The following is an 11047-nucleotide window of genomic DNA, read 5'->3' as shown; positions in this document are numbered from 1 at the left end:
TTAATATTAGACTTCTTTCTGAGGCCTATTGGTGGTAAGCTTATTTTGCGATGTAATTATAATGTCAATTTATTGCCAGTTGTACTTCCAAGTTTCTTTAAAGAAAGCCTTGTGTGTTGGAGTGAAATCAATTATATTTCTAATTTCCCTACAGAACACCAAGTTATCTGGAACAATTCAGAAATTCTCGTGAATCATAAGTCTGTATTTAACCAGTTTTTATACGGAATAGGAATTGTATTTGTTGCTGATATTTTTAACGAAGAAAATAAGTTGAAAGGCTGGGAGGAACTCTCTCGTCTAGGGTGTAATCACAATAATCTTTTATGTTGGTACGGTATTTTGCATTCGATTCCGACTCCATGGAAAAAGGGCAAGGCAGAGATTGTAAGGCCAGAGATACCAATTGGTTTTCTTAATTGTGGCAAACTAACACGTCTTAATGAATGCAAAACTAGGCATATCAGGAAAAGATTGACATCAGATTACTTTATCCCCCCTAAGGCTAAAATTTATTTTGCAAGTTTTCTTGACATCCAAAACGATGAGTGGTCAAAAATCTTTACCTTGCCTTTTTGGACGACGATGAATTCAAAGCTCCAAGAATTTCAGTTTAAAATTTTACATAATATACTCTATACAAATTATGTGTTATGTCGTATGAATCCCCCGAGAGTCAACAGTAGCTACTGTACATTTTGCAATATGGAGGATGAAACCCTTGTTCATTTGTTTGTTAAATGTGAATGTGTTGTTGTTATTTGGAAAAGCTTTCTTCTCTTGTGGGGGAAAGCTATTAATTCACCATTGACATTGTCTACTAAGCAGATACTTCTTGGTGACCCATCATTCAACATACTGTTCAACCATCTTATTTTGATTGTCAAAAAAACAGTCTATGATTGCAAAATTAGGAAAGCTATTCCTTCATTCAATCTTGTCAAAGTAAATGTCAGAATCGCTAGAGAGACAGAGATTTTTATAGCGAAGAGGAAAAATAAGCTAGAAATTTGCTCGAACAAGTGGGACAATCTAAGAATCGAGTGATACTTCTGCATTATAGGATTCCAATCACTTTATAGCATTTTATAGCAATTTATACCGTGCAATGTAACCCTTTCTCCTTTTCTTTTCCTTCCTTTTTGTTGTTACTATATTCTTTTGGAAAATAAAAAAATAATTAAAAAAAAAAAAAAAAAAAAAAAAAAAAACTGTGGAGATACTACGAGAACCATTTCATAGGATGATTAAGCAGGGTGACTATAATACTCTGCTAATATTGCATTGGGCACTGTTCTCTCCAGTGAGACCGTATATATATATATATATATGCATATATTATATTTATTTATGTATGTATGTATGTATGTATGTATGTATGTATGTATGTATGTATGTATGTATGTATGTATGTGTGTATGTATGTATGTGTGTGTGTATATATATATATATATATATATATATATATATATATATATATATATATATATATATATATATATATATATATATATATATATATATACTCGGTGAGTATCAATCTGCTAAGACAGTGCTCTATACCGCAGTGGCAGAGCGTAAGCGTAATAGTATATATATATATATATATATATATATATATATATATATATATATATATATATATATATATATATATATATATGTATATATATATATTATAATTCCTGACACTAACACAAAAAAAACGGTCAAAAAATGACGTTTATTAATATTGCTAATGATGTTGCAATCTATCAATTATATGAAAATTATTAAACAAGCTTACTATCGGGACAGTGTTTCAGTATATTATAATCTAATAATTGAATCAAGAAAAATGTACATTGTAATTATAGTGTGTGTGTGTGTGTGTGTGTGTGTGTGTGTGTGTGTGTGTGTGTGCGTGCGTGCGTGCACGTATGTGTGTGCGTGCGTGCACATATGTGTGTATGTATGTGTGTGTGTGTGTGTGTGTGTGTGTGTTCTGTACTCATCTCAAATCATGCTAATTAATAGAACGTGGTGTTCTACTCTCATAATCCCTGCGTTCTGCTTGTTCTTTCTGCGTCGTCATTAGTTCGATGTGTTGTTGAATCATGATGAGAGACGCTTCGAGCACACATGTTGTTGGATTAGCTCGTATGACATGCAAACTTTCTCGAAAACTAACCATGAATAAGTTTCTTAGGTAAGTATATACTTTCCCAAAATAAGCAAACTTAAAACTTGTATTTTTCCAGTCTGTTTTTTTTTTTTTGGAAGTACAAAATTGTAATATATTAGTATCTGGTTTTGTAAACGAGACACTGTACGTTTCGGGGCCATGATTTACATGTACATGACTTTTATGACCAATGTCAAGTTCACCATATTGTCACATTCGTTTTTAATTTACCGTGGCAATTAAAACTATACCTTTTATACTGTCATACAATGAATAGCTCAACGTTTGATAAGCGTTGTCAACTTTAATAAAACCACCTCGTCCACGGACGATTTTTAATATACGTCATTTTTTTTACCTAGGTATAAAAGATGACGGTATGAGGCTTCGATTTCAAACATGGTGTTTCACCGTGACCATCGTGTTCTTTGGTATGTTCTATACAACTCCAGTCACGAAGTCAGGTACGTCAATCTGGTATACCAGTTATTTAGATTAAATACAAATAAATTCTTCTTTACATTTCATTTCATATGTCTTTGAAACTTTTACTTGTCAATATGCAATATTTTAAACTACCGCACATAACAATAAAAAAAAATTTGATTTTGTTCACTTAATTTCAGCAAGCCATATCTCAATTTCAAAACTGAAAAGTTTAAAAGATACCCAGAGTACTAGTATTTTCACTTGAGGAATGACCTTATAAGTTATAAACTCATTTTGTGCCAAATGTATTATCTGTGATATCGCCAGCCTTACTTAATTTTAATGATTAGCACTAAAACTGTCGAAATCATATCCGATGGCAGGTAACCATATACAATGGAAACGTTAATTAGGTATTGCTAAGAAAATATGAAGCCTATAGCACCTGCATGAATTAAATGCTCGGAAACCATTCCATCAAGGCCGCATGCGCACAGGCCTCACCCCTAACTATACTTTGAATAGCAGTTTTAATATTATTAACAGTATGTATGAAAGCCATGTATCACGCCATTAACATTAAGCACACTATAGTCAACGATCTCCTTAGTTTTCTCAGTGTTTACAACTGAAAAAAAAGGTTGTTTAAAATATATATATACCCATTATGCAAATTCTTTTCATTCCAGTGGCATTGACTAACAGCACAACCAATCCAACTGACTGGTTTTCTGACACTACCTCATCAAACGCAACAACGTTTCGCATATTAACAGAAGAAGGTAAGTTTGTGTTATGGAAAGCAGAGTGAGATTATTCCAGGGAGTAATCAAACAAACAATGGAATTATCTCATTCATTCGTTCTGATTCGCTCGGAAACTGTGTAAGTTGTGACAGTTCACATCACGTGATCTGATACAGCCGTATCGTTGACACATAATACGTATGTATGTATGTATGTATGTATGTATGTATGTATGTATGTATGTATGTATGTCTGGCTGTCTGTCTGTCTGTCTGTCTGTCTGTCTGTCAGTCCGTCTGTACGTACGTATGTATGTATGCGCGCGTGTGAGTGTGTGTGTGTGTGTTTATGTAAGTCCATATGTATGTCTGTCTGTCTGTCTGTCTGTCTGTCAAGACCAATGTATGAATGTCAAGGCCGTCCTTACCTTGTCCTATACATTAGATAGCTGTATAATATTATTTACAATAAACAAATAACGAAAGGCATCAACATTAGAATACTATACTCAACGATCTCCATATTTTTTCTCATATTGTTATGTAATTTTTTTTAAAATTCCAGTGGCAAGTACTACCAATCCAACTGACTGGGCTTCTAACACTACGTCAAACGATACCGGAACCACGTTTCGCATATTAACAGAAAGAGGTAAGTTTATGTTACGGAAAACAGACTATGAATATTCGAGGAAGCAATCAAGCAAACGGTGGAATGAATCATTTATTCGTTCTGATGGGGTTAGTGAGGGCAAAGGTAGAGTTCGTCATTTCTCTACAGCCTTGTAAATATAATAGTAAATAGAGCTACATGTATGTATGTGTGTATGTATGTATGTGTGTGCGCGTGCGTACGTACGTGTGTGTGTGTGTGTGTGTGTGTGTGTGTGTGTGTGTGTGTGTGTGCGTGTGTGTGTGTGCGTGAACTTAATTACCTCAATTTTCTTCGGTACACAGTTACGACATCGCTGACAACAGTGCTGCCAACGACAGTGCTGCCAACGACTGTGACAGTCCTTCCAACAAGTAAGTGTGACAATTTGTTTTCCTCTGATAGCATAGCTTATATATTTCTTAAACCCATTGAAAAACCAACTGTTGAAATATTGTAATGTAATGTAATGTAATTTTCCATCATCATCATCATCATCAACATCAACATCAACATTAACATCAAATACAACACTTACAAAAACTAAAACAAGAAGAATATCTTCTCAGATATCATATCATATCATCATTCAGATCATGTGGAGTCATGATGGGTGAATGGTTAGCGTGACTGGCTTGGAATCTACAGGTTGCAGGTTCGAGCCCTGTCGCTGCTTGCTGTTTGTTTCTGAGTGGCTAAAGTCCTTGGGCAAGATTTGAACCACGACTGTGCTTCAGTCAACCCAGCTGTATAATTGGGGACCTGGTAGGATGTAGGTTGCAATGTGAAGGCTTTAATCCTATGCGCTTAAATGGCTGCAATGGATTGTATGCTCCCCGGGGAGTTGAGGAAGACTAAAGGGCCGTTGTGCCGTTCTGATCCGAGCCAGGGGTAATAAATTGTAAAGCGCTTTGAGCACGGTGTGGGAAAGCGCTATATAAGAACCGAACATTATTATTATTATTATTATCAATCTCAATTTATATTTTTTGTACAGCAACGCCACCAACGACAGTACTGACAACACCATATGACAACACAACTGTGGAAGCGAAACTCAGAATTGGAGAAATCAGTAAGTGTAAACTCGAACCAAATCACTTTGATTTTCCGACCGCCTGTTTACGAATATAATAAAGAATGTGTGTCTCTGGAAAAAAAAAGTCGGGTATTGCATAATATGAGGCGACCCCGAGTCTGACATTACGTTTGATGTGTGTCCATTTTACATAGATAAGTTTGTCAATTTTTCTTGGCATGCACGAAGCTGTATTTTAATCAGCTCATTTTACCCTATCTACCTAGTGGTTATCTGTGTAACAGAATTTATCATTCTAGATTTGTTGAAGTTTATTGGCCAGCACAGATCGAAATCTCAGTGATAACGGTTTGAACTATTATAATTGTTATGAAATTAATCTCTCTCTCTCTCTCTCTCTCTCTCTCTCTCTCTCTCTCTCTCTCTCTCTCTCTCTCTCTCTCTCTCTCTCTGTCTCTCTCTCTCTCTCTCTCTCTCTCTCTCTCTCTCTCTCTCTCTCTCTCTCTCTCTCTCTCTCTCTCTCTCTCTCTCTCTCCCTCTCTCTCTGTCTCTCTCTCTCTCTCTGTCTCTGTCTCGCTCTCTGTCTCTCTGTCTCTCTCTCTGTCTCTCTGTCTCTGTCTCTCTCTCTCTCTCTCTCTCTCTCTCTCTCTCTCTCTCTCTCTCTCTCTCTCTCTCTCTCTCTCTCTCTCTCTCTCTCTCTCTCTCTCTCTCTCTCTCTCTCTCTCTCTCTCTCTCTCTCTCTCTCTCTCTCTCTCTCTCTCTAGATGTGTGTAAACAGAACCGAGCCTTCATATCAAAGGCGTTCGTTTTCAAAGGCAAGACATATTCCTACGTAAAGCCACCGGGTGTAATACCTAACCTTAACCAACTATCTGTCTGTATATGGATAAAAACAGAGGGATTTAGATTTTCAATTCTTGATTATTCCATCCCACGCCGATTACACGAATTCCATATTTACAACGACATGACAAATAGTTTGTTCTTCTCCTTTAAGGGAGATAGAAAGGCGAATCAAAGGATATCAACAGGCGTTGCCCGTCTCAATGACGGAAATTGGCACCACTTTTGCATGACTTGGGATGGTCCCACCGGAATATATCGCGCCTATCGCGAGGTATCACGATGGGCAAGGAACCGTGTTGCCATCGGGGAGACAGTGTTAGGCGGTGGCATCATGATCCTCGGTCAATGGATGGAGAACACTGCCGCAACAAGCTTCAAGAGTCGAGATGCATTCAAAGGAGCCATCACAAATTTCAACATGTGGCAACGCCCACTCACTGCCGCTGAAATCGCAGGCGTCGTGTGTTACAAATTCATCTTCTGTGGTGATTTGATACCTTTTTCTGCTTTCCTGAAAAGAAATCTGAAAAGTGTTTACGTCAGGTCATTTTTTCTCACACTCGGTGATACTGAGAATTACAAGAATATGGACGACTGCGGTAAGTACTTCTGTGGAAACCGATCTTTCGGCTAACTATGATAAACACAAACTAAAACCGATGTTGTCATATATTGATGTAAGCTATTGAATGGTTGTTGGTTCATTTGTACTCACAGCAGTTTGGAGCTTCTAATGACTTCCATGTACGTTTTTTATTAGGAATGCCAGCAGTACTTCGCTATACCCTGAATTGATTACTAGCTGATTATATCCACACAGTAGAGGCACCGTACCCTTACCACCCACTCGTGTAATCACTTCGAACAAGAATAGTTTTAATTTGTGCAATGTCAATCTTGATTTGCCAAAGGCTTGGTTTCCACAGTATTGTGAATAAATAAAGTACCACACTCGCTGCAACAGAACCATTTTTCGAAATTTCTTTGCTAGACATAATAAATGACGTACTCAAAATTTTGTAAACCATGAGATGTACTGAATCATATATATGTGGCACCATAGTTATTTTTTTTCAAATTGTATGGAATGTCCCGTTGAAAGTTCTTGCTTTGCCTTGATAGATTGAGGAAGACTGAATCAGACTATCACTTTTCTGCTCTATTTGACGAAGTCGTTGGATACTTACTGTCGGATATATGTGTTCAAGAAAGACTTGTTTTACATTAAATTTGCCTAGCCACTAACTACATGTTTTAAAGGTTTAATATATGTAACGCTTTCTTTGTTTTAGTCTGGACAACTCCAATACCACCTACTACTTTGCCTATTACAACGTCAAATGCAACAGAAGCGCCACCAACGACAACTCCACCTAAAACGACAGTCCAACTTACAACAATGATAACAACACACGGAGTTGGTGGTACCACCAGTGGCAGTATCAGTGGAGGGACTGGCGTTACCAATGGCGGGGATGGTGGTACTAGTGGTGGTTCCAGTGGAGGTGACGGTGGTACCAGTGGAGAGGATGGTGGTACCAGTGGTGGTACAAGCGGAGGGGATGGCAGTACTAGTGGAGGAGATGGTGGTACCAGTGGAGGAGATGGCGGTACCAGTGGAGGAGATGGTGGTACAAGTGGAGGAGATGGTGGTACCAGTGGAGGGGATGGTGGTACCAGTGGAGGAAATGGTGGTACAAGTGGAGGAGATGGTGGTACTAGTGGAGGAGATGGTGGTACCAGTGGAGGAGATGGCGGTACCAGTGGAGGAGATGGTGGTACTAGTGGAGGAGATGGTGGTACCAGTGGAGGAGATGGCGGTACCAGTGGAGGGGATGGTGGTACCAGTGGAGGGGATGGTGGTACCAGTGGAGGAGATGGTGGTACCAGTGGAGGAGATGGTGGTACTAGTGGAGGAGATGGTGGTACCAGTGGAGGAGATGGCAGTACCAGTGGAGGAGATGGTGGTACCAGTGGAGGGGATGGTGGTACCAGTGGAGGAGATGGTGGTACCAGTGGAGGAGATGGTGGTACCAGTGGAGGGGATGGTGGTACCAGTGGAGGAGATGGTGGTACTAGTGGAGGAGATGGCGGTACCAGTGGAGGAGATGGTGGTACCAGTGGAGGGGATGGTGGTACCAGTGGAGGAGATGGTGGTACCAGTGGAGGAGATGGTGGTACTAGTGGAGGGGATGGTGGTACTAGTGGAGGGGATGGTGGTACCAGTGGAGGAGATGGTGCTACCAGTGGAGGAGATGGTGGTACTAGCGGTGGTACCAGTGGAGGGGATGGTGGTAGCAGTGGTGGTACCAGTGGAGGAGATGGTGGTACCAGTGGAGGAGATGGTGGTACTAGTGGTGGTACCAGTGGAGGAGATGGTGGTACCAGTGGAGGAGATGGTGGTACCAGTGGAGGAGATGGTGGTACCAGTGGAGGAGATGGTGGTACTAGTGGTGGTACCAGTGGAGGGGATGGTGGTACCAGTGGAGGAGATGGTGGTACCAGTGGAGGAGATGGTGGTACCAGTGGAGGGGACGGTGGTTCCAGTGGAGGAGATGGTGGTACCAGTGGAGGGGATGGTGGTACCAGTGGAGGAGATGGTGGTACCGGTGGAGGTGCCAGTGGAGGAGATGGTGGTACCAGTGGAGGGGATGGCGGTTCCAGTGGAGGAGACGGTGGTACCAGTGGAGGGGACGGTGGAAGTAGTAGTGGGGATGGAGGCGCCAGTGGAGGCGACTCTAATGCCACTAGAGTTGAAGTGACAGGAAAGCCAGGTAAAGGCATAGCACGAACAGTATCTAGAGAAGTATTATGGGTTGCCTCTTACACAGGTACTAACTTTGTGAATAACACAGGTACCATCGACAATACAAGCCATCTGGTGTCCATCTAGATATTAATCCATTCTTAACGCAGTGTCAGTAGTTGTCGATACTTCACCCAATACAATATGAATTTATTTGTCTCCCTAGCACAAAGTAAAGTGCTACTTTGCGTTGGCGATTTCTTTTTATTACATGTAAGTTTCCCCGGTCACTTTTCTTATTAGACGCTGGTGGTGGTGGAGGCGGGCTAGATATCATACCTATAGCTGGAGGAGGTGGCGGTGGTTTGCTCGTGCTTATTATCATCATTGTCATTGTTGTCATCAAAAAGAAGAAAAAGAAAAAGCAGGTAGATGCAGCGGACGCAGGCTCAGGGGAGATGGTAACGATTGAGACGGAAACTGTGTAAGTTGTGACAGTTCACATCACGTGATCTGATACAGACGTAAAACTTATGTGTACTCAGTCCGCGCGCGCGTGTGCATTTGTGTGTGCGTGCGTGCACGCATGTATGTATGTATGTATGTATGTATGTATGTATGTATGTATGTATGTATGTATGTATGCATGTAGTGTGTATGTATGTATGTATGTATGTATGTATGTATGTATGTATGTATGTCTACTATCTATATCTATATATTCATTCACCTATTTATCCATACATCTATTTATTCTTTGTCAAGTTTATGTGGATGTTTATCTTACAGAATCACTACTACCACGACAGTCAAAAGTTTTCCACTAAAGGCGGCTAAATTTGACATGAGTCAAGTACAACATCCTCCAACATCCGTTAAGCCAGAAATGTTAGCTCCCATCAGAGCACCACGTCAACGAGGACTCAGCATGGCAGGGGACTTAATAGGCCTACCAGCGATAGACTAGACTAATAAAACACTTACTCCGATTTATGTCACCTAGGTGGTTTTACCAAATTTCAAAATACAATTAGATACATGGGGCATCTCCAGACAGAATCCCGGAAAAAGTATTGTATCAACTTTACAATTCATCAAAAATAAAACATGGCGTGTAATTTCAGCATGAAGGAGTGAAGGATAATAAATCTCAGGAGTTGAAAGCGTATTTTTCTCGGGTGTTTTTTTGTAAGTGTGCATGCGTCGTAAGTATGATCCTCTTAAACAAGTGGTGTCCCTTTTACGGCAACGCAAACTAAACGTATGTAACATCGTTACATCGCTTCTCAATATGCTCCTACTATGGAAACCGATCTTTTAGTTTACTATAGACGCATTGTCTAAGTAAAACTAATGTTGTCTGATGTGGTAGATTACACAACAAGTGGGTCATAGTGGCTGCAGTGCCTTTGTTGTGCTGATAAAATCACTCTCTAATCAATATAGTGTAAACACTGGAAGTCCCAAAAATGTTCAGTCTCGTCTGCAATAGTGTGGAAGCCCCGTGTGGAAGTTATCGAAAATGCCACCCTACAGTGAGTACGATCAAACCAAGTAGCATTGATAGCCAAAATGTCGTGACAAAACTCATCACAGTTTACGTCTCTTAGTCAGCTGAAAGCTGGGTTTCCACTGTAGTATTTGAGTGTGATGACAACCAATGTACCGTTTTGTAATGTGCCACGTCCATAGCCATACTGCCGCCCTCGGGAATAGTCTGTGTTGGGGTGGCCCACAGTCTCTTGAGAAAACAGAAGTATGTATGATGTTGCATTCGCGATCAGTCAAAATATGTATAATTATGAAACATGTTAAGGCGCGCACAACACATGTGTGTGATGTTGTCGAACCAAGTATCGAAACGTTCCTTTTGTGTGCGCGCGAGCTCTACGAGGTGTTCCTTCGTGGACGAACGTTCGGTTCCTTCCGGTAGGTTCAAAAAAGAAATTGATGGGAATATTGCCAGTATGGGATGAAAAACACATGCCATTTTCGCTACTCAGCAGTTCGTCTAAAACCATAGAGAAGTGACTCCATTGCAGTACAATAGGAGCAGAAATTGAAGGTACAATTTAGTAATATACATTTATGACAATCATTTTTGGATCCAGCACTTACGCCTAAAAAGATTGTGTCGTTCCGATATAGTATTACTAGTACTCCCTATGTGAGGTAGGTAGATTTTTTTTTTGAATTTCTTATTTACATGAATTTATTGTGCTTGTTATATACATATTTCACTAATATTTGTGAGTAAATGCACCTCTCAGAATTAGACATTTACAACCAGTACACACAGAATAATTATTTTTGATAAGTGTGAGCTTTCGACTGCGTGCAAACTGTCAATGTTGTTTAATGAACGATAGATGGCGCTGTATAAACATGGAACCCATACCTCTTACAGTCACGTACCAAGGGACAGG

This window comes from Glandiceps talaboti, chromosome 11, assembly GCF_964340395.1.
Source record: "Glandiceps talaboti chromosome 11, keGlaTala1.1, whole genome shotgun sequence".
Lineage (NCBI taxonomy): Eukaryota > Metazoa > Hemichordata > Enteropneusta > Spengelidae > Glandiceps > Glandiceps talaboti.
This window is presented reverse-complemented; position numbering follows the sequence as displayed.